This window comes from Bubalus kerabau, chromosome 7 (assembly GCF_029407905.1).
Source record: "Bubalus kerabau isolate K-KA32 ecotype Philippines breed swamp buffalo chromosome 7, PCC_UOA_SB_1v2, whole genome shotgun sequence".
NCBI lineage: Eukaryota > Metazoa > Chordata > Mammalia > Artiodactyla > Bovidae > Bubalus > Bubalus kerabau.
This window is the reverse complement of record NC_073630.1, coordinates 16,760,491-16,785,111: the sequence shown is the minus strand read 5'-3', so window position 1 is coordinate 16,785,111 and position 24,621 is coordinate 16,760,491. Positions and strand designations below refer to the sequence as shown.

The 24,621-nt window shown below is 38.6% G+C and overlaps 1 protein-coding gene across 50 annotated transcripts in view; it reads right to left on the bottom strand.

The window, feature by feature from the left end:
- BMPR1B (bone morphogenetic protein receptor type 1B) overlaps positions 1-24,621 on the bottom strand; it is a 531,330-nt gene that overhangs the window by 212,547 nt on the left and 294,162 nt on the right. For 25 of the 50 annotated variants that reach the window (XM_055587716.1, XM_055587712.1, XM_055587717.1 and 22 more), the window contains one exon: positions 19,812-20,014. The exons of 14 other annotated variants lie outside the window; for them this stretch is intronic. The gene's annotated coding sequence lies outside the window, so the exon portion shown is untranslated. Of the gene's footprint in view, positions 1-5,904; positions 6,161-7,816; positions 7,906-19,811; positions 20,015-24,621 lie in introns of all 50 variants that reach the window. 11 more of the 50 variants (XM_055587696.1, XM_055587694.1, XM_055587695.1 and 8 more) reach the window with 3 other exon arrangements.

Here is a 24,621-nt window from a genome sequence, read left to right as displayed (position 1 = left end):
ACTACCAGGTTGCTTCAGTCGTGCTCGACTCTGTGCGACTCCATGGACTGCAGCCTACCAGGCTTCTCCGTCCATGGGATTCTCCAGGCAACAACACTGGAGTGGGTTGCCATTTCCTTCTCCAATGCATGACAGTGGAAAGTGAAAGTGAAGTCGCTCAGTCGTGTCCAACTCTTAGCGACCCCATGGACTGCAGCCTACCAGGCTCCTCCATCCATGAAATTTTCTGGGCGACAGTACTGGAGTGGGGTGCCATTGCCTTCTCCCATTCTTAAGAACAGTAAATGTTGAAACATTGAGAAATATAGCAAACATTTAAAAACTCATGAAAGTATCAGTTTTATTTCTTAAGAAACTGCAAGGCAATCAAAGCATAGTAAACATTAACTCTTTAGTAGACTTCTAAACTTAAATACCTAATTATTTGACAAAGTTAGAATTTCAGTCTACAAATATTTACTGGGCATGTACTGTACACCAGGCTCTATTACAAGAACTGAAGACACAGAGGGGAAAAAAGCAGACAGAATTCCCTGCCTAAGTGGATCTCACATTATGGTGGGTAGATAATAAGAATAAACAACAAGATTTCAATGTGAAATATCATGTTGGTGAGAAGGAAACTAAATCAGAGAAGATTTCTATTCTTTGATTCTATTATTGCAGTAAGAACACAGGCTCTTAATCCTAAAATCCAAATGTTTTTAAAGTAATCAAAATTTTGTTAGGATAAAACATGGGGCAGGGGAATGCTTTGTGATGGGCTACAATTTTTCTGAGAGTATTACCCAATGTCAAAATAAAGTCCTTCAGCTTCGGAATAGAATGAACAACCTAGTCTCTGTGTGTTACTTGCTCAGTCGTGTCCAACTCTTTGCGACTCCATGGACTATAGCCCACCAGGTTCTTCTGTCCATGCGATTCTCCAGGCAAGAATATTATTAGAGTGGGTAGCCATTGCCTTTTCCAGGGGATCTTCCTGACCCAGGGATCAAATCTGTGTCTTCCACACTGCAGGCGGATTCTTTACTATCTTACTAGCCTGGCAACTGTAGGCTTCTATACAAGCATTTGTCTCAGTGTTAGAATGTAGACACAGGGATGGGTGGAATGTAGCTGATCAAGATGACCTGAGATATAGGGATGAACTATAGTTGCCCAGAAAAACTGCTAGAAAACCCACAAAACAAGTATGAGTGAAGCTGGATAGAACCTGGAGAACATGAGGGACATTTGACAGTAGATAATGGAGTAGTGAGGGAAGGTGGATCTCCAGGAATAAGACCTAATTACTTTAGAACATGGATCAAGGGTACAAGAATATAATGGTGCCAGTGGTAAAACTCACGAATCAAGAAGATCTTCAATTCTCACTGACTTAGCACAGGATGGATTTTTGAGTTGTCTCAAACACCAGAGGTCCATGGCTCTGTGCCTGCCACCTGCCCAACTCCATGAGCTGCCTTCAAGTGTCAGAGTAAGGATCAAAGTGAAAAGTAACTCAAGGAGTATAAATTTACTTTGAGGTTGCCGCTTCTCAAATGATCCTCCTAACATTGCAGTGTCTTAACTGGCAGTGTAAATTTTCCGACATTTCTTGATCCAAAAAAATAAAATACCTGATTTTTAAATAAATGTTAAAATTTGGCCCAGAACTCGACATAGCATTTTCATTTTCTCATGTAATGGGCAGTCCATGAAAAACAGCATTCTTAAACGTGCTTTTATTTTTTTTTTAATTAAGTACTCACCACGTCCCAGAGCTGAGCACCGTAAGGTTCCTCTGTGGAGGCTCAGTGAGACCTTGCCTTAAGGACTGAGGGAGACATGGCACCTGTGGAGCCCCCACTGCCAGCAAGGTGTGACCACTTTGGTCTCTAGCTACATCTTTCTGAGCAGAAAATAAGCCATACAGATATTATTAAGTAATAGCATCTGGACAGATGCCAGGAAAGCCCAACGAGGACAAAAAGGAAAAGAAACAAAATCTCTCTGAATGTAAAGTTACAAGTACAGTTTATATTTGCACAGCTAATAGGGAAATTAATCAAACCACTAAAATGTCATTATCACTGCCTTTATGGAGATACCCTCCAAGTGAGATAACAAATATGGTCATGTGTGGTATCTCATGTTCTCTAATAAAATTCCAGATCTTTCTTGAGTTGTTAGAGTACCACAATCAGACTTTTTAATGTTCTTATTATTTTATTAAATGGCCAAAGGAAAATTAATCTGTTTCACATGGACAAAACATGTGTAAATTGAAGTTATCTGTTCTATAAGTTAATAAAAATGGAATTTTTCTCTATTTTCAATTACAGAAAGACACTTTACAATAAATGTGACTGCTGTACATACTCTGTAATGAGAATGTTGCATTTATAATACTTCCTACTTTCTGAACGGCTGATTCTAGGCAGTCTTCTCAATTCAAATTACATTCATCATTAAACCTAGAGAAAGATGTTAAAGGTATGTGTATGTCTACTTAACAGGGTTGAAGACTGCACAAAAGTCTAAAAAGGCTTAATCTAGGTCAAAAGAGGAAATTATCCCTTAATTCAATGGTTTTATTTAATTAATTTAATTTCTCTGTAAACTAACAGAGTTTGAATATAACCCAACTTTTGGGGTTTTATCACGAATTCCTATCTCCTCCCTACACATCAGTATTATATAAAAATATCTCACATGCTTAGTTTCTGCCTCTTTTTGTCACCTCCCAAGATAAATAATTTATTACAGACTGACTAATATGTCTAATATGTCTCCAAGGGCCCTCATTCCCTTCATGGAACTTCTAGAAATTCTCCTTAAACTTTCCCACACTCTCTCTTAGGATACAGCTGGTTATGCTCATGACAATTTTTCAGTATAGACATAGCAAGTGAAGTATTTTTCAATGACTGCACATAACCTGAATGGAGTCATCAAACTTTAGGTTTTCAATTCTTAATTGTACTTTAAGTTAAATCTAACAAAATGCAAATATTTCTTAGGCATGACAATTAAGTCATAAACTCTCTTGAGAATATTTATACCAAATATATACAGCCAAGTGAAGGTTCTGGAATTACCCAATTACAGGGAGATTTTCCATATAGCTCATTATATAGAGTTCATGACTTAAAAGAATTAGTCATTGTAAAAAAAAAAACACTGTGGCCAATTAAGAAGTTTGCATTTTTTCATTACAGTATATTTTTTACCTTTGAGTAAGAAGACACAAGCCTGTTTTTCTTATGGCAAATTTTTACATTGTTTTTTTCCAAGGCTATTTAAATGTTCTATTTTCTTCTAAAACTGATATATCATTCATTTTAATACTCTCAGTTCTATTTGTGTTCCTATGATTATATTTTTTATTCTTTCGATAATTTCTCTGAGAAAGAGAATTAAATCTATATATTGAAACACTATTTTTAAATTAAATATTTTTAAGTTGGTTATATGAGCAGAATTCTCACTTTTACTGAGATAGGTTTAAAGCTAATTTTAACTTTAACATGTGTTCTCATGCAATGTATTCCCAGAACAAGAAAAATTACCAGGGCTGTAAATCAGAAACAACACAGAACTAGTTATTCATCAAGGCTGTGTTACTGCCACTTAACACAGTGTGCTGAGAAAGATATTACAAGGTGGCATATATCAACTTTCAACTCATTTTAAAAGTCAATATTTAAACTCTGGGAGTCCAAAGCCAAGACATTGTGTTGAGAAATTCAAAATCTGTTTTCTACAACTGTGTGGTCGTACGTCCATTCTAAGTGCTTTGCTGGTTCACGCTTTTCCTATCTGCCCGTGAACCTGCTTTCCAACGTTTGTGCACAAATGCTTCATCGATGATCACAGGGTCATTGCTCTGAATACTGGTCAGGGCTCCTGAGTGCCTAAGGATGTGCCATCATATCAATGCTCCTCTGCATATATGTGAACATGAGAACACAGGCACACTTTACTTTTAGTCTAAAACAGACTACATTTCTTTGAAAGACATTCAGTGTACCACTAAGGAAATTCAGAAGATAAAAATCAGTCCCACAAAATATGAACATGCAAGTTACTTTCATGAAAGTTACCAATTCTCCTTATTTTCTCCAATTTCTCTCAGCAGTTTTAAACCAAGAGAAAATCTGCCTGAAGGGGAAAATGAAAAAAAAAGCTCTTAACTTCAATCTAAAATCTCTTACATAACCCAGGCCAGAAAATAAATGGATGTGCACGGACCCTATCAAAAACATGGATCTTTTTCTTTGACTACAGGGAGCTTATCTCAGATTTCTCCAGTGATAAGAAATACCATGAACAGTTAACTTTGGTGGGATGTCTACTATGTGATAAACTTTAGACATGGCTTTAACTCTAATCCTAACAACAACCCCGAGAAGGCATTACCCCATTTAAATAAAGGAATCTAAAATCAGAGAGGTTTTATTTTGCCTAAAGCCACGCAGAACTCCGATTCAAATTCAGATCTGAGAGCAAAACTTGTCTGTCTTCTGTTCTGCTCTTTTACTAATGAATAATAAAGATGATTTTAATAGATTGTCTCTCTTGTATCAGTTCAGTCACTCAGTCCTATCTGACTCTTTTTTTTTTTTTTTATTGTCATGTCCAACTTTTTTTTTTTTTTGCATAGTCCTCTTGTGACCCCACAGACTGTAGCACACCAGGCTTCCCTGTCCACCACCAACTCCTAGAGCTTGCTCAAACTCATGTCCATTGAGTCGGTGATGCCATCCAACCATCTCATCCTGTGCCATCCCCTTCTCCACCTGCCTTCAATTTTTCCCAACATCAGGGTGTTTTCCAAAGAGTCAATTCTTTGCATCAGGTAGCCAAAGTATTGGAGCTTCAGCTTCAGCATCAGTCCTTCCAATGAGTATTCAGGACTGATTTCCTTTAGGATAGACTGGTTTGATCTCCTTGTTGTCCCGGGTACTCTCAAGAGTCTTCTCCAACACCACAGTTCAAAAGCATCAATTCTTTGGTGCTCAGCTTTCTTTATGGCCCAACTCTTGTATAAGTAAATACAATCTCATTTGAATTACAGTCTCACTAAATAATATTCTAAGTATATCTCCCTCTATTTCTTCTAACTTGAACAACTAAATAGGGGCTTAATTTTCAAAAGATCAATCAACAATAGTAAATGATAAGATACACATAGAAATGTGAGATCTGTGCAATCAAGCAGATAAAGCTAACAGAGCTAATTGATCAATAGAAGAAACTTTACAGAGTGTTCCAATAAAATGTATATATTAATATATTTATCACAAAGTAAATAACATACATTTGGGAAGAACATGCCTTAATATCTTGAAACAATATTGTTTAAGGTAAGCAAAATGGGTATCTGGCCAATCTACCTGCTAAAACACATTCTGGCATGGAAAGTCTGTATGTACTGGGAAAACTGTATGTTAGGTTCTAGCTTATGTGCTCTGTGGACAATGAATGTAATAAGTGTATTAAGCAAAGGAGTAGCTGGGGAATACTTCTTAGATGAGTTGAAAGTTGGCATGGTCTTGAGAGAAATTCAGCACTAGGGCAAGGCAAAGGAAAGCATGCTCCAATGTTATTATTGCAGAAAAGGGTTGGCAGGAAAGAGAGAGAAAGAAGGATTCTTCAGACAGCTATACTGTATGAGCAAAAGGAACAGAAATTGGGCAGAAATTTAAAAAAGGGAAAATGAGAGAATATGTATATCTAAATGAAGACCAAAGGCCAGAAAAAAAATGCACTTTTAAATACACTTACACAGCTAGAAAGATACACCAAGAACTTTAGTTCAAATTTCTCATTTCAAAGACAAGAAAACCAAGTCCCAGAGTAGTTAAACAATTTGCCCAGACACACAGGGACAGCCAGAACTTGATGAAAAACACTGCTCACCTGCTATTTTAGACAATGTTATTTCCACTCTACTGGTTTCCCAACCATCATTCCTGAGGTGAGGCCAAGGGATTCTGGGAAGTTCCCTCAGGAGCCCAGTGAGGAGCAGGGGGAAGGTATTCAAACATGGTACTTCTGCTTTTCTCTCTTTTATATGTTGAGATTCTTTTCTTCAAATAAATCTTAACAGAATCTCTCTTTTTTCTTTAAGTACTCTTCAAGGCTTCATTAGTGATGAACATTGTTGAGTTCTGTGCTACGTGACACAGACACAAACACAAAAGGAAAAACAGTCTTTTGCCCTCAACAAATTAAACCATAATACTTACTCAACAACCAGAAGTGAGAGCACGTTGTATGCCAGGTACTTAGCTCTACACTGGGAAATGAAATGATGAGCACAAAGCTGCTGACCTGGCCTGGGGTGGGGTAAGTGTTGAATGAGAAGGACATTAATCCAATAACAATACAAAGAAATATAACACACAACTATGATAACGGGCTTGACGGAAAGTGGCAAGAACCAAGGGGAACATGTGATCAGGAAGCTTTAAGGAGTCACTGTGTAGGAGAGGTGAACTGACTGTTTGAACCAGCAACTCTGACAATTATAAGTGCTCAATAATAAGTATGCACAAGGCTCTATTAACATAAAGGAGGCCGGGATGAGCTCAGCTGGAGGGGGCAGGGATACCTCTGATGAAGGGGTCATTCATGCTTCATCTAGGAAGACTTAATAAGGACATGTTATTATTGCAAGATTCTTCAGACAGCTATACTGTATGAGCAAAAGGAACAGAAATTGGGCAGAAATTTTAAAAAGGGCAAGCTCTCAAGGTAAGAGTATAAGGTCATCTCAAAGGAAAACTAGAATTACAAAAAATATGCAAGGGCCAAACCAGGTAAAGCCTCATATTCTACACTACAAACTGAGATTTAATCTGCACATGCTGCCATGCAGGGGATGTGGGGTCACTGAAGGCTGTAATCAGGATTATGACATATTCAAAACTGCATTCCAGAAAACTCCCCAGAAAGCACTGAGAAAGATAAAAGACCAGAACAGGGAAGACTAGTGGCTACGAGACCAATTGGAAGCTGCTACTATTTTACAAAGGATTACTAGAACTGTGGATTCATTTTATGTTTCCTAGCACAGGTTGGTATTTTAAAAGTTTGTTAAATGATTAATAAATGAATAAAAGAATAATGCTGTCATGCCAGGATAGGCAAAGAATATAAGGAATCATAAAAGAGAAGCAAAAATTTTATGACCTGATGCTGTAGAAAAGAGGAAGTCACTGAAAGTTTTCCATCAGAGGAGTGACATAATGGAAATATGTCTAGGAAAGCTTACCATGTTATGACATATCAGAATGAATAAATGATAGAATTACAAATGATTTAAGAACACTTGCAACAAGACAGCTAAAGTAGTTCAAACATGAGCTAAAAATGTTCAGCCTGGTAATGGACCTGTATAAATACAGGAAAAAAATGAATGAAAGAGACATTTGCAAAGGAAAAAAAAAAATGAGGTCAATCAAGAGATAAGATTGGTTAATTTTTTTTCTATAAAGGGGCACATCATAAAAGTTTTAGGCCTTCAGGACCACATGGTCTCTAACACAGCTACTTAACTCTGCCACATTAACAGGAGAGCAGCCACGGCCAGCCACAGACAATGTGTAAGCAAGTGGGCGTGGCTGTGCTCCAATAAAACTTTATTTACAAAACTGGCAGTGGACTAGATTTGACCAGCAGAACATAGCTCACTTGGCTCTAGGAGTAAAAGAGCACTGAAAAATTGATGCTCCAGAACTGTGGTTCTGGAGAAGACTCTTGAGATTCCCTTGGACTGCAAGGAGATCAAACCAGTCCATCCTAAAGGAAATCAAATCTGAATACTCACAGGGAAGGACTGATGCTGAAGCTGAAGCTCCTTCGGCCACCTGATAAGAAGAGCCGACTCAATGGAAAAGATCCTGATCCTGGGAAAAACTGAGAGCAGCAGCAGAAGGGGGCAACAGAGGATGAGATGGTTAGATAGCATCACTGACTCAGTGGACATGAGTTTGAACAAACTCCAGGAGACAGTGAAGGACAGGGAAGCCTGGCATGCTGCAGTCCATGGACTCACAAAAAGTGGGCCACAACTTAGAGACTGAACAACAACAACAAGTAAACAGAGCTGGGGAGGGTATCAGAGTCACAATTCCATTCACCATGAGTCACAGGAAGCCTAACACAGCAGTGGCTTAAACAAAAGTTTGTTTCTCTATCATAAGCAAATCCCCAGGTAACAGAGAGGTTTGGTATGGCAATTCCACAATCCTAAAAAGCCCAGTCTCTTCCAATACCAATTTCATACCATCCTCCACGTACAACTCTTAGTTCTTGGTTCAAGACATCTGCTTGAAGTTCAACCACCAAATTAGCAATCTAAGGGAAGAAGAAGAGTAGAAAAGGGCACAATCTACACTTTGAGAGCCATTCTCTAAGTCACAAATCCTTTCTACTTGCTAGCTGTCCACTGTTCAAAACAAAACAGAAAGACTGCACTTGTTTCAAAGCGAACAGCTAAGATCTTAAGCCTTTATTACTCATTCTCCCTAAACCAGAAAATAATTTTTGTTCACCTCTTGATTGTTGGCCTGTATAAAATTTCTTATTGGCTGAAGGTTACTCAATAAACTCTTTTCCTTCTGTCTGAAGTAATAAAACTATACAACACTATAAACATTTTCCATGTTTAACTCCAAGATATTTGGTTTTCTGGATAGAAACAGTAGTGCTTTTGTTTTTTAAATTAAAGCAGCCCCTTAGACCTAATTTGCCTCAGAATGCCCAAAAGTTCTCTCTTCTTATGCTCTAACATTACTATCACTTATTCCTAAACCACGTGGATATATGAGAGACTTGACCGTACTGACTCAAGCTGCCTCTGAAAATGGTTCACTGACATGAGTTACAGGAAAAATAACAATGTCCATAATGATCTCTTAAAGGGTCTAGTATACAGGAGATTTATGCTATGAAATTATGCTTAGATAAGCAAGAGTCTCAACGTGCTTGTTTCTCAGTCATGTCTGACTCTTTGAGACCCCATGGACTATAGCCCACCAGGCTCCTCTGTCCAAGGGGATTCTCCAGGCAAGAACACTGGAGTGGGTTGCCATGCCCTCCTCCAAGGGTTCTTTCCAACCCAGGGATTGAACCCAGGTCTCCTGCACTGCAGGCGGATTCTTTACTGACTGAGCTACCAGGGAAGCCCAAGAATACTGCAGTGGGTAGCTTATCCCTTCTCCAGGGGATCTTGCTGACCCAGGAATTGAACCAGAGTCTCCTGCATTGCAGGCAGATTCTTTACCAACTGAGTTCCCAGGGAAGCCCAAAAGTCTTAATACTACAGCTCTAATGAGGAGATAATTCCCTCAGAACTGGTAACACGGACATATTATTTCCTATTATTGAAATATAATTTCATTTTCCTTAAAAGATGACTTACAACTAAAACTGTCCTCACTAAACAAAAAGATCTGCAAAGTTCCTGGTCCTTCATATTAGCTGCTGCTGCTGCTAAGTTGCTTCAGTCGTGTCCGACTCTGTGCGACCCATAGACAGCAGCCCACCAGGCTCCTCTGTCCCTGGGATTCTCCAGGCAAGAACACTGGAGTGGGTTGCCATTTCCTTCTCCAATGCATGAACGTGAAAAGTGAAAGTAAAGTCGCTCAGTCGTGTCCGACTCTTCGCGACCCTGTGGACTGCAGCCTACCAGGCTCCTCCACCCATGAGATTTTCCAGGCAAGAGTACTGGAGTGGGGTGCCATTGCCTTCATATTAGCAAAAAGAGATAAAAATTTAGCATCCCAGATAATTTCTATAAGTTAAGAGGTCCTTCAGATCAGATCAGATCAGTCGCTCAGTCGTGTCCGACTCTTTGCGACCCCATGAATCCCAGCACGCCAGGCCTCCCTGTCCATCACCAACTCCTGGAGTTAACTGAGACTCACGTCCATCGAGTCAGTGATGCCATCCAGCCATCTCATCCTCTGTCGTCCCCTGGTCTCCTCCTGCCCCCAATCCCTCCCAGCATCAGAGTCTTTTCCAATGAGTCAACTCTTCGCATGAGGTGGCCAAAGTACTGGAGTTTCAGCTTTAGCATCATTCCCTCCAAAGAAATGCCAGGGCTGATCTCCTTCAGAATGGACTGGTTGGATCTCCTTGCAGTCCAAGGGACTCTCAAGAGTCTTCTCCAACACCACAGTTCAAAAGCATCAATTCTTCGGCGCTCAGCCTTCTTCACAGTCCAACTCTCACATCCATACATGACCACAGGAAAAACCATAGCCTTGACTAGATGGACCTTTGTTGGCAAAGTAATGTCTCTGCTTTTGAATATGCTATCTAGGTTGGTCATAACTTTCCTTCCAAGGAGTAAGCGTCTTTCAATTTCATGGCTGCAGTCACCATCTGCAGGGATTTTGGAGCTCAGAAAAATAAAGTCTGACACTGTTTCCACTGTTTTCCCATCTATTTCCCATGAAGTGATGGGACCGGATGCCATGATCTTTGTTTTCTGAATGTTGAGCTTTAAGCCAACTTTTTCACTCTCCACTTTCACCTTCATCAAGAGGCTTTTGAGTTCCTCTTCACTTTCTGCCATAAGGGTGGTGTCGTCTGCATATCGTGCAGATCATGCAATAATTCAAGATGTGTCACTACTAACTCTCAATTTAAACAATAAGTCAAGAGCTATTAAACTTCTACTCTGACACTGAAAACACGCAGACAATTCAATTAACGTGAATCTCTGAAAACTAATTTTTAAATTATCACACTGACCTCTTTATTTTTCACTTTTAAGGGGATTTCAAAAATAATAACGAATGCATAAAACTTTCCATGTTGTAACTAAAGTTATATTCTCTACCCTAGATTTGATTTCAGATATATCTCAATTCACATAATATTTTTATTACCTGACATTTTAATCAAAGATCAAAAACTCCACGAGACAAAGCATTTCCAAAGCTCTGTGAAGTAAATTAACTTTATGAAATGGAACCCAAGTGAGCATTTTGTAATGAAATTTTATATTACATTTCAAGAAAGAATGCTGTCCTTATAAAGACAGCACATGTGGCTGAAACAATATTGGTAAAAAATATTTAAAAGAAAGGTGAGAAGAGACATTTTAATAATCCAAAGGAATATTCAACTTTGAAGATAAACCATAAAATGCTTACAAACTCTCTCAGGGATTATCCAGAAGTCCGATATGACTTGTCTAGAAAGGATCCTTAAACCTTACATTTTCTCACAGAGATAGAGGAGAGCAGAGGAACTGAACACATTATTTCAGGGTACTCACGTGTCTTAGTGAATGAAATGGGAACTCACTCCAGTATTCTCACCTGGGAAATCTCATGGACAGAGGAGCCTGGTGGGCTACAGTCCATGGGGTCACAAAGAGTCGGACATGACTGAGCGACTGAGCATACACGCACACATGTCTTATGAGACTGCTGACTACCTACCATTACCATGCACTGCTAAGAAGACCACTGCAAATGCTTTCGAATGTATTTAAATACATGAGCAATATGTAAAATATATGCTCATCTCATGTATTAAAAATATATAGAAATTTGTATAGTATAAAAAAAAAACCTTTCTGATCCTCTGAAAATTCTTTTTATGTCATACTACAGTTCAATAGTCTTTAACATGAGTTTACAAACCCAGTCTGGTTTTCGAGCAACTGTAAAAGCTGGTCTCTCCTTTTCTTATAGACACTTAACCTCTCATGACTTCCCAATGTGATGCTCTTTCCCTGCCAAATTGACTTTCTCACATTTTTTCCAAACGTACCGTGTTCATTCCAAATATAGCATTTTAAACCTCATTTATAACTACTGATCTTTTGCTTAAACTTGCACTACCATCCTCACCACCAGAAAAACTCCAAGGTTCTCAGGAGACCTATGCTGACCACCTGGGACAAGGACTCTTATTTCACTACACTCCCACTCTCATTCTGACACCAGACACCACCTGAGAATCCTCACAGAAGCAGCAATCATTTCTGAATAATAACAAATCCATGGGGTTGCTGTTATGGTCTGAATTGCAGTCCCCCCAGGTTCACAGTGGAGAAGGCAATGGCAACCCACTCCAGCACTCTTGCCTGGAAAATCCCATGGATGTAGGAGCATGGTGGGCTGCAGTCCATCTGGTCGTGAAGAGTCAGACATGACTGAGTGACTTCACTTTCACTTTTCACTTTCATGCATTGGAGAAGGAAATGGCAACCCAGTCCAGTGTTCTTGCCTGGAGAATCCCAGGGACGGGGGAGCATGGTGGGCTGCCGTCTATGGGGTTGCACAGAGTTAGACATGACTGAAACGACTTAGCAGCAGCAGCAGGTTCACAGGCTGTAGCCCCCAAATACATGAGAATATGACTATATTTGGAGATAGGGCCGCTAAAGAGGTAATTAAATTACAAATAGGTTGTTAAGATTGCTGACAGTTGCTAGGCTGTTGTCCCTAAGAGGAGGAGAGATTAGGACATGGAGAGGACACCACGAATGTGTTCACACAAGGGGATGACTATGGGAAGAGGTAGCAAGAAAGCAGCCATCCGCAAGCCCAGGAGAAAGGCCTCTGACGCCTGCACCCTGACCTTGAACTTGAAGCCTCCAAAACTGAGTAAATCAACTTCTGTTGTTAAGTCACCCAGTCTGTGGTACATGGTTACAGCCACCCTAGCAAACTAACATCCCAGTCATATGTCCGGACAAGGCGTAAAGTGTCCTTAGATTAGTAATTTAATCCTCAACACAGCTCGATGTGTTAAGTATGGTTCTTCTTTGAGAAAAATGAAAGATAAAAGCAATTTGCTCAAGGTTTCAAAGTAGACCCCAGGACAAAGCAGAGTATAGGTCTACTTTGCTCTGAAGCTCATGGTATTATACACCATGTTTCACTGATCATGTGTGAATGATCCAAAGATAATGTTATTACCACTAGTACTGCTTTTTCAGTAGAATGCTAATGGATGATGAATTGATAGACTGAGAAGTAGAAAGTTTCTTTTATTCCTTTTTTTTCTTTCATAAGCATTTTAAGAACATATGTGATAATCAGGTTCCATAATTAACAATGGTATATTTAAAAGTGGTCAAAAACTGGAATTTGGCACACATATGTTTATCTTGGTTTCATTCATATTATGCATAATTCATATCAAATATGAGTGATAAGCTACAGTAGCCAGGGCCCAATAAAAGTTACCACATTTCACTGATACAACTGCCTGCTTTTTTCATTGTGACATCCTGGAAAAAGGTACAACTTAAATCAGTAACACTTTACCACCACTATAAGCATGTTTTCACACTATTATATCTCTAAAATCAGATTGTATCTTATATCTTAGAGTTGATTAAATACTTTAATTCACTAACTGAAGTTATGTGTAACTGCCTAGACTTGAGTAAAACAATGAATAATATCATCTATGCAGCATCCTTGTGATGAACTAAAGTAATACAGAAAAGGTAGGTCAAAGGAAAACGTTTTCCATCTACATTTGCAGGGAAGGCAACAGGGCAGTGGTGCGGGGGCGGGACAAGAAAAATAGAAAGACAAATGTTTATTCAAACATCCTGAAGTCTCGTGGGGGTGGGGTAGGCGGGGGTGGAGAGGGAAGAGCTGCAAAGAATTCCTACATACATTCCCACCCACATACTGCAAAAAGGAAAAAACCACACAACAGAGGCAGACTGCATGGTCACAGTCTGTCCATAAAGTGGAAACCAGTCTCACACTTTATAATCACACCTTCTATGCTGCCATAGACGACGGCCTCCGGTGTGAGGCATCGAGTTTCACAGCTATGCTCAAACACAGGGCTGTTAACACTAATCCACAGCAAGATCTGTGGATGAGAATAAAGTAAGATAGGTAAACACCCACATGAAATATGGCCCCAATTAGTTGGGGACTCAACAACAAACACTTGTCCTACAGATTATTTCTCTGTTACTTTGGCAAATGAATAAACCAATAACGATTGGATGCTGTGCACAGCAACACAGCAGCCCACACTTGGAGACTTTTTTTTTGAAAACACATTCAAGTTTGTTCATCTTCAGCAACCTCCTAAATGATTTCTATTTCTATTAGAAACTAAACAATTTTCTTTGACATCACAAGGAATATAGCCTGTGTCTCATTAGAAAAAGATCCACTTACAAATTGAAACCAAGACAGACTCTTTGATAAATAAAAAAATGACAGATTAATTTCAATTTTTTCCTTTAAATAACACAATAAAAATCAAAGCCTATTTCCACCAAAAGCCTGCCCAGAAAACTACTGATGGGATTTGCCAAAAATCCACAATGGATGCTATAAAGTCAGACAGGAGTACACTAAGTCCATCAAAGTTGTTATAAAGCAAATTCTAGTCTGTTACTGGCACCCAAGTACCTCGAAATTAAATCCAGAACTCCACCACCATAAATATTTTGCAAACTCAATACTGTTTCATCTTGCTAGAGATGAGCTTTACCAGTTGTTTTCAATCAGACAAATAAGAAACCATTAAAATCTGATGTGCTGACCTAAACTATAAAAGAAGCTATAAAATTATAAAATAAGCTACCCCACATTCCAAACCAGGAAAGCCTTTTATCTTTTTGTGTTGTTGTTGATAATTATATTATGTCTTTATCAGGAGGGAGCTAACATAAAAACAACTTTCATTTAAAAAGAAATAAATAAAAAGAAAGATTACATGGAGTGATGAAAGAAAGCATGATGGAACATAATTTCAAAATGTTGGCATTCAAGGAACTGTAAAGGCTTTCATTTATTGTGAAATAAAGTAAAATTCATAATCATGATCACAACTCAATAAATGTACTGGTCATATCAAGTTCCTTATTTTTACCATGGGAATAATAGTAGTCCCTGCTTCACAGATTTATTGTAAGAATTAAATGTGTAAATATGTGTAAAACACTAAGAACAATGTCTAGCATAGCAAGCTGCGTTAATGTTTACTCTTTGGATTAATATTAGCACATATTAGCTATTAGTGGCTGAGTTGGTAAAGAAACTGGCTGCAATGCAGATGCGGGTTCAATCCCTGGGTCAGGAAAATCCCCAGAGAAGGAAACAGAAACCCACTTCAGTATGCCTGCCCAGGAAATCCACGGACAGAGGAGCGTGGCAGGCTGTAGTCTATGGGGTTCCAAGAGTCAGACACAACTTAGTGACTAAACCACCACCTATCAGTATCAACGTAAATATTAACATTATCAGCACTGTCTGAAGGTCTAGTTCAGCTCAATCAATTCACACAAACTCCATTTCAGCTGCACCCCACAAGGAAACCTCTTCTCACTAACCCAGCTCTTACAGACACAGCTTTCTTCTCAACTCCTACTGCTTTCTGTTAGTCTGAACATACACCAGAGAATTTAATTACTTTGCAATTGTTCACTGTCAAGCATGCAAAATTAAATCATCAAATGGATTATAAAAGCCTTTAAAATGAGAAGACCATGAGTATATCATTTTTGCTGTCTTTTCTGGTTCTCAAGCCTCAGACTCTTAGGAGAGCAGAGAGCTCCCTAGAGCAGAGAGCAACACTGGATCCTTTTCCACCAACACCATTTCAAGTGAGGCAGAAGCTGATAAAACCTGCTGCTGCTGCTGCTGCTAAGTCGCTTCAGTCGTGTCCGACTCTGTGCGACCCCATAGATGGCAGCCCACTAGGCTCCCCCATCCCTGGGATTCTCCAGGCAAGAACACTGGATGGGGTTGCCATTTCCTTCTCCAATGCATGAAAGTGAAAAGTGAAAGTGAAGTCGCTCAGTTGTGTCCGACTCTTAGCAACCCCATGAACTGTAGCCCACCAGGCTCCTCCATCCATGGGATTTTCCAGGCAAGAGTACTGGAGTGGGGTGCCATTGCCTTCTCCGGATAAAACCTGAGAACACTTTAAAGATACAGATGAGGGTCCTGGCCTTATAGAAAGAGAAACACACATACTATAATACAGCATAAGTTCAAAGTTAAATCACATGCCTACTGTAATTGCTACTGTGTATAATTCTAAACAAGAAAAGATAATCAGAGCATAAGGGTTAGAAAAGACCTAATGGAGAAGGACCATAAATGTGAAAAGTAAGCCTTATATAAGGTGCTAACAGATAAAGAGCATCAACATGACAGTAAATAATTTTCACATAGTTAGAAAAACAGCTAAAACATACTAGGAGTTTAGTACATACCAGGAACTCTGTATATGCCAGGAACTATTCTAAGTGCTTTTTTTTTAATATTAGTACATTACATTTTCAAAATATCCCTGTGAGAGAGTCACTGCTGTTTCCATCTTAAAAGAGAAGTGAGGCACAGAAAAGGTTAAATGATTTTCCCAAGATCATAAGGCTAATAAGTGGAACGGCTTAGTTATGATCCCAGGAATTGGGGCTCTGAAATCCAGACTCTTTATCATCATGTAATACTACTCTCTTTACGAGCTTATATAATTCTCCTAACAATCCTTCAAAGGATGTGGGGCATTCCAAATATTGTAAACTATATGAACAGAGTCCCTCAAGCTGTGCCGTCTGAGTACACCATCTGAGCAGCCAGGTGTGGCTGCCAAAATGATCTGCATTGTATAGGTATAAAGTTTAATAATCTAGCCCAAGTTGCACAATTAAACAATCAAAATCTGAAATATAGTCAGTCTCACTCTTTTCACTCAGACATGGAATCAGCAATGAAAAGACAGGGTAATAATAAGCAAAATTTATTCTGGGACCCAAAGAGTAAACCACTTTGGTTTGATAAAGAGTAAAGACAAAGGATAAAGATACTTAGTTCATTTCCCATCTGATCTCTATGCTCTGAATGGGAGAGAAAAGCCTCTGAATGTTCCTGAAAAGCACAGTGTATACATCACTGTTCCAAAGAGCTGAGCCTCCCAATATTACAAGGATGAACTGTGTAACTGTACCAGCAGTATATTACAAGAGAATCTCTGCTCCAGAGGAACAACAACAACAACAAAAAATCAAAAAGCAACAAAGAACTGAAGGCTCAGTCAACATCAAGAAGATGGCAGCAATGGATAGGATCTAAACCAAAGGCAGAAAGAAGAGCTTAAAATAGAGCTGTCATGGGATTGAATTCATTAATGGACATAAAAGTATCTGGGAAATAGAAAACTTCTTAACAACTACAAGATGTTAGAGCCCGTTATAATGGAGAAGCAAGGAATATTGAATAAAGGGTGGGATAAGAACTCAGTCAAGTTTTCAAAATCAGCTGGAGTCTATGTTCTACAATGTTGTTTCATTTTGCATTTGTAATATTCTAAATTCTCAGAATAGCTTTAAGGAAAATGTAAGAACAATGAATTACAAAGTAAAACACAATTAACTGTATTTATTATACTTAAATTTGTACTATTTAAAACCCTTTCAAATGACTAAGAAAAAAAGGACTCAAGTAAGAATATAAAACATTAGGGCTTCCCTGGTGGCTCAGTGGTAAAGAATCCGCCTGCCAAAGCAGGAGACACAAGTTTGATTCCTGATCCAGAAGGGTCCCACATGCTGCGGAGCAACTGAGCCTGAAAGCTGCAGCTACTGAGCCCACACACAACAATGGCTGAAGCCTGTGTGCCCTTGAGCCCATGCTGCGCAACAAGAGAAACCATGGCAATGAGAAGCCTGCGCACCACAACTAAAGAGTAGCCCCCGTTCTCTATAGAGAAAAGCCCATGTGGCAATAAAGACCCAGCACAGCCAAAAATTAAGAAAATTCCTTTAAAAAAATATAAAACGTTACATAAGCAATCAAGATGTCTTTCAGTAGTAGGTAGATGGATACACTGTAGTATATGCAAACAGGGTATTAATTCAGTGCTAAAAAGAAATGAGTTCTCAAGTCTTAAAGTATGGAGGGAACTTACATGCATATTATTAAATGAAAGAAGCCAATCTGAAAAGGTTACATACTGTATGATTCCAACTATATGATATCCCATAAGAAGCAAAACTACAGAGTCGGTAAAAAGATTAGTGGTTGCCAGGGAGAGGTATGAACAGGCAGAGTACACAGGATTTTTATAGCAGTGAAAATAGTGCAGTGATGGTATATTTGTCCATACCCACAGAATGGGACACATCTGTCCATATCAAATACCCAGAGAATGTCCATACCCACACCCACCACCAAGACTAAACTGCTACACAAGGTATAGACTTTGGGAAGGAGGAGCCTGGTGGGCTGCAGTCCATGGGGTCGCTAGAGTCGAACACGACTGAGCGACTTCACTTTCACTTTTCACTTTCATGCATTGGAGAAGGAAATGGCAACCCACTCCAGTGTTCTTGCCTGGAGAATCCCAGGGACAGGGGAGCCTGGTGGGCTGCCGTCTATGGGGTCGCACAGAGTCGGACAGGACTGAAGTGACTTAGCAGCAGCAGCAGCAATTATACTATGTCAACGTAGGTTCACCAACTGTAACAATGTACCATTCTGGAGGAGGATGTTGATAATGAGGAAATGTTATGCTTGTAGGGGCAGGGAGGCTATGGGAAATCTCTATACCTTCCCCTCAATTTTCCCGTGACTCTAAAACTGCTCTTGAAAATAGGCTTCATATAAATAAAAACATACAAGAGCCTTTTGGCTTTATGATCTGCACATATGATGTATTTATTCATGCTTCTGTTTGGATGCTGGAAAACTATTTGAGAAAAATAACATTTATTAAGACTTAATAATATTGAGTCTGATACTTGTTTTCATAAGTCATTTTATCCCCAGCAACTCTATCACATAGGAATTAACACATCCATTTTGCAGCCGAGAAAACTGAGTCCTGGTTAAGAAATTCATGTAAGGAACTTATGAAGGTGAAGATCTAGCAATCTCTAAGCCTCTTAGAGACATATGATTGCAAATTCAAAACTCCTTTTAGCCCCACTAAACCATCAAGTCAAACCTCTAAGCATCACTTAGTTCAATAACAATTTCATAAATCTGAGTAGGACTTTTGTGATCTCTGGCTCTTATAACAGAAAATGAGCGGAAAGCCTACATCAGGTACTCGCTTCTATCAACTACTAGTGAAAGCTGAACCAGCTTCAGAAGCCTCTGCGTTACTGTAAAAATACATTCCATAAAGGGAATCCCAACTAATATTTCAATGGCAACAAGGAAAGAAACGTAATGGCAAATACTCAAGTCAAAGTCTAAATGAGACTGGTTTCTCCCCCAACAATAAGGTTTCTGGAAAAGAAACACAACCATTTCCAAACGCTTAACAGGAATCGGAGATTGGACAAAAATAAATAACCTGTAAAAGTGACACTAAGCAGTCGGTGGTACGTTCTTCTGTACTTGATAATGAAACCAAGTATTTTTCTTTTAAGATGTTAATATAATTGTGATTTTTTTTTTAAAATTACAGTTGCCTTTAAGTACCAATATGTGAGGAAAACATAAATGAGAGGCAGAGGTAATTAACATAGTTCTTGTCTAGTAATTAAAAGGTCTTTCTTCACCAGATTCAAAATTACCCCTTTCCATTATTCCACATATAGGCAGCAGCTCAGTAAGACCAAATTATTTTCTGATGGAGTAACATAATTTGTATCTGGCACACAATTAACATTCCTGAGTGAAAGAATGAATGAATTGTCATTTGGAGACAAATTAGAAATATAAATCCATCCTTGAAAAGAAAGGCGGGTCTCTTCACCGACTTCACCTTTTATTCTTTTCAAAATACAATTTACTAACGAATACATTTACCTTAAGTTACACATTTCACAAAATAAAGACATATTTACCTGTTTGATGGCACACCTTTTGCCTACCTTCATTCACTGTTGTCAGAGACACTAATAAACTGCTTTAAAACTTGCACAGCCTCCCAACCAGCTGCACAGCAACGCCCACACTCCTCAGCAAGGCACACTTCACCACCTCCCATCCAGTCACATCTCCCTATCTCTGCACAAGCCCAGGCAAAGACTGTGATTAGCAAATCTAGGCTGAATCCGAGACACCTGGGGAGAGAAAGGGCGAGAAGGAAAGAGAAAGGAAAAAATAAAACAATTCAGGAAATTCTCTTGTGCACCCTGGATTGGGGAATTATAATCTCCAATTTACAAAGGATGTAATTTAAACTCAGAGAGTAAGAGAAATAGCTAACATTACAGTCAGCTAAGAAGGACCCCAGATTATATGGACCTTAGAATTCTTCAAGGGCCGGGGCTCAAGCACGGGAAATATAAAGCTTCATCTCTTCTTCGTGCTCCTCATTGGTTTTTGTTTCCTTTTCCTTTATTTTTAACTTCTATCTGAATGAGAAGGATTAGATACCTTAAAAAGTGCTAATTTCAGGCAGAAATACTGGTTTTGAGCTTAAATACATCGTTTGTCTTGGAAACTTGAGCACTTCGGCAAGACACAGGGATCCTGAGCGTCCTCTCCTTCTTTCTTCCATGTTCCTCATTTCAGGTTTCCTTATGTTTCTCAACACGCCTGTTCTTCTAGAATCTTTCAGAGTGATTCTGGTGGTGGTGCTGTGGGAACTACCACCTGGTAATGGACCAAGTCACTGTAGAAGGGTCTGAACTGTAAGCACCCAACTACAGTTAAGAGAAGTGCAAGTACCTGGTCTGACAGAAGCAAAAAAAGCTTTGACCAGGAAGAGATTTAAGGAAAGAGGTTTGGAGTCAGAAAGTCCTAGATGAACATCTGGTCTCTCCCCAGTCTGGTGTGAGTCACTAGACAGGGTACTTGTTCTGGCATGTAAAATGCCTGTCTCACAGGATTGTGAGAATTAAATAAATTTGCATATGTAAAGGACTTAACACCTTAGAGAAGTCAGTAAGTTGCAGCAAGGGGTTCAGTAGTAGGATCTGAATTTATAAGAACTCAGAGAAGCCTTGCAGCACACTTGTGGTTCAGGACAAAATCCACCAACAGGCAGAGGGGCTGCAGGCTGCAGGAAGCTTCATTCCCAGGAACAGAAAGAAACTGCAAGAAGAAATGGTGCTAGAGGAGCCATGACAGGCCAGAAAATTCAATCAACTACACCACCCTTGGCTATTTGGCTGGCTGGTCCTATCACACAAAGGCATGTGATCTGACTTCAAAATCCTGCTTGGAACAAGACCATTACTTCAGCTAACACATGTGTACTAAATACCTACTCTACCCCAATCATGGGGAGGTACAAGGAAAGCCAGAATCCAGCCCTCAAGGACTTTACAATCTAATGGAACAAAGATTAATTCACCTGAAAGACAGCCAGCCACCGATTAGCTCAAAAAAGCAAATATCTGTGAAGAATTGTGACTGTTCTTTAAAAATGGACTTATTCCATACCAATACTCCTAATCAAGTTATACCAGCAAATATTTCACTTTATTCAGGTTGTTGAAGCTACCTTCAGTTCTAGATAAGCACATAAGTAGTGTTAAGCCCATCAAGTAAAATTTGCCTAAATAAAAAATATTTGTTATAGGGGTTCAAGAAAGGTTATATTTAAAATTTCTTCCCAGACTTATTCAACATATCTATCATTAAATTTCTCATTTTTGAGTGATAGTAATCAACCTAATCACAATAATACACAGATTATGATGCCATATTTTTTCTACTAAAGTCAGGACCGTTCTCTGAATTTGCACTTTTGCATACTATTATATAAACTATGAGTTATAATCTCAAATGACAGCATTTGAAAAGAAACGGCATTATTTAATGTTGGCTTTTTTGCCTGACTAGAAACTTTAGTAATTGAAGTTAAAAACTAAATTCCTAATTCATAATTTTAGGCTATTTTTTAAATATATGTAGTATAAATTCAATTCTTGTCACTGAAAATTCAATTATATGAAGCTTATTTCAAATTTGCCCCAGTCCCTTCTGTAAGAAGCCATATTATAAAGCTTTCTGCAGATCAATTTGTCCTCTAAGTATTAGATGTCTCACTCATAAAAATGAACCCTCACATCAACCTAAGTGATATCTGAACTAAATGGCAAAATTGATAAAATTTAGAATTACAATTCCCTGACAAATTCAAGATTTGGCATTTTTACAAGCCACAGTTTTTCTTTTTCACTAGCAATCTGAAAAATATTTTATATTCTTTCATTGATAACAAAGAAGCTGTCAACTCCCACTCAAAAAAAAATTAGTGATGATAATGACAGTCTAAAAAATAGGAGTGTGTTGCTGAAAGGCTCATAAGAGGTAACTCCAATATACTCAGCAATATTCCCTGGCAGCACTCGCTTCTTTTAGCAAGGATTGTACATGATTAGTTGTGAAATCCCTGTTCTTTTAAGAGCATACATTTATAATGAAACAGGGAATTATAAAGGATATTCTTCTAAAAATTTTCCCATCTCAAGAATTTTGATCTCTCTTGTTTAAAACACTCTGCAGAATTTTACAAATCCCAGGAAAAGACACTATTCCAAGTTATTTCTTTTTACTATAAAAATAGACACATGGAAGTTATATAATTTGTCACCGCAAACCACAGTCATAAATTATTAGTCAAAGAGAAACAGTTTGATAAGGCAGAATATGTAAGGAACTTTTCAGGTAAGCCTATAACAGTTACATTTCTCTATTAAAACGATTTATTTTTGCTTTGTTATTATTCGGATTAGAAACAGATATTATTTTGCTACACATATATAACCCATAGATGTTTAATCAAGATATTTTTTCACATCATCACACTAGATTCTTACCTTTACAGTAAAAGGAAGCACTATTTTTTGATAGTCAAGCAAAATATTACTTGATTTTCTGCTTAAAGGCTGGAAATAGAATGTTCAAATGCTGGAAAATCCGGTATTTTCGAAATAAAATTCAACTGAAGAGACTCTAGATCTACTGACAGAAACTGCAAATAATTTCTCATTAATTCCATGGACTTAAACAGAACAAGAGGTAAAGAAAAACCTTTTTGCCAATGTGCTAAATGGCGGTCACCCCTGTTTTCCCCAGTTGTATTATGAAATGTTCCAAACAGGGGCCCATGTCATTACTAGATCTGTTAACAGTTTCACAGCTCAGAGTCTGGCTTCATTTGTTAAGCATCAAGCTACCCTATCACTTGTATAGAGCTGAAAAGGTTGTTACGGTTCATAATGTAAAACTCACAAAAGTACACAGCTGCTGTTCATATTAAGGAAGTCTGTTATAATAATGATGTCACGGAAAAAGGCTGGAATCTATTTCATGTACCAGACAGCCATTCAATTTCTCCAGTCAATACAGGTATACCGGTTGCACCATAAACGCTGTGGTAGCATTACAATAAGTCAGAAAGTTCAATACACACACTCACACAAAATCACTGAGGGCAGGTAATTAGGACTAATATTTATAGTTCTGCCTTCAGAAGCTTCACTTACCACTGGGACTACCCAAAAAATACAAATGTCACCATCTAACTGCCTGACACCCTATTGTGAATCACAGTACTTTGTAAAAATTACAATATAAATCATTAAGCTCTTGACGGACAGTATACAAGGTCATCTAAACAAACAATTTCTCTTTAGCTATGACCTGTATCTACATAGGAAGTGTGATGAATTAAATCCTGGCCTTCAGAGAAATGCAAAGTAACAATGCATTATTAATGTTAAGAGCTAACCTATGAATTTAAACCCTGCTACCACTTGCTTTGGCACAGAATGTCAAGCTTCTGACCATGGCCTAGAGAAGACACCATGTCGAAGTGCACACTGGTTCCCGTATTTCAGTATTCCTATACAACAAGACGGGATTTCCCTGGTGGCTCAGATGGTAAAGCGTCTGTCTACAACGCGGGAGACCCGGGTTCAATCCCTGGGTTGGGAAGATCCCCTGGAGAAGGAAATGGCAATCCACTCCAGTACTACTGCCTGGAAAATCCCATGGACAGAGAAGCCTGGTAGGCTACAGTCCATGGGGTCGCAGAGACTCGGACACGACTGAGCGACATGGCTATGGCTATACAACAAGACATACAAACCATCTTCCAAAAGAGAATTTTTAAAGTAATTTTAGAGATACATGAATATAAAATAGTTTCTACTTTATACCTTTGTAGCATTTTAACGATTTTCATGAAATTACAAATTAAAGAAAAATTCTAAACATCAAAAGTACGAAAGATAACTATTAAAATTATTTAAATGCTCTTGAGATAAAAACAGAGCAGATGCCAAACATTGAAAAAGGCCTAAATTCTAGTTTAGGGCAAATGTGCCACTAAGTACTTGTTTAATCTTAATTCATTTAACAGCACTCAATTTCAGTTTCCTTTACTTTAAAAATTAAAACCAAGAGAAATGACAGTATATAAAGTTCCATTTTCCCACATTAGTATTTTTCAACCAATAGGCATCAGGTATGGGAGGACCAAGGAGAAGGCAATGGCAACCCACTCCAGTACTCTTGCCTGGAAAATCCCGTGGACGGAGGAGCCTGGTAGGCTGCAGTCCATGGGGTCGCACAGAGTCGGACACGACTGAAGCGACTTAGCAGCATGGGAGGACCAAGCCTCTAAATGATGATGGCTCAACCGTACTTGTCCATGCAGGGCACTGTCCTACACACTGAATACATTAATTCATTTAACATTTAAGCAAACCTA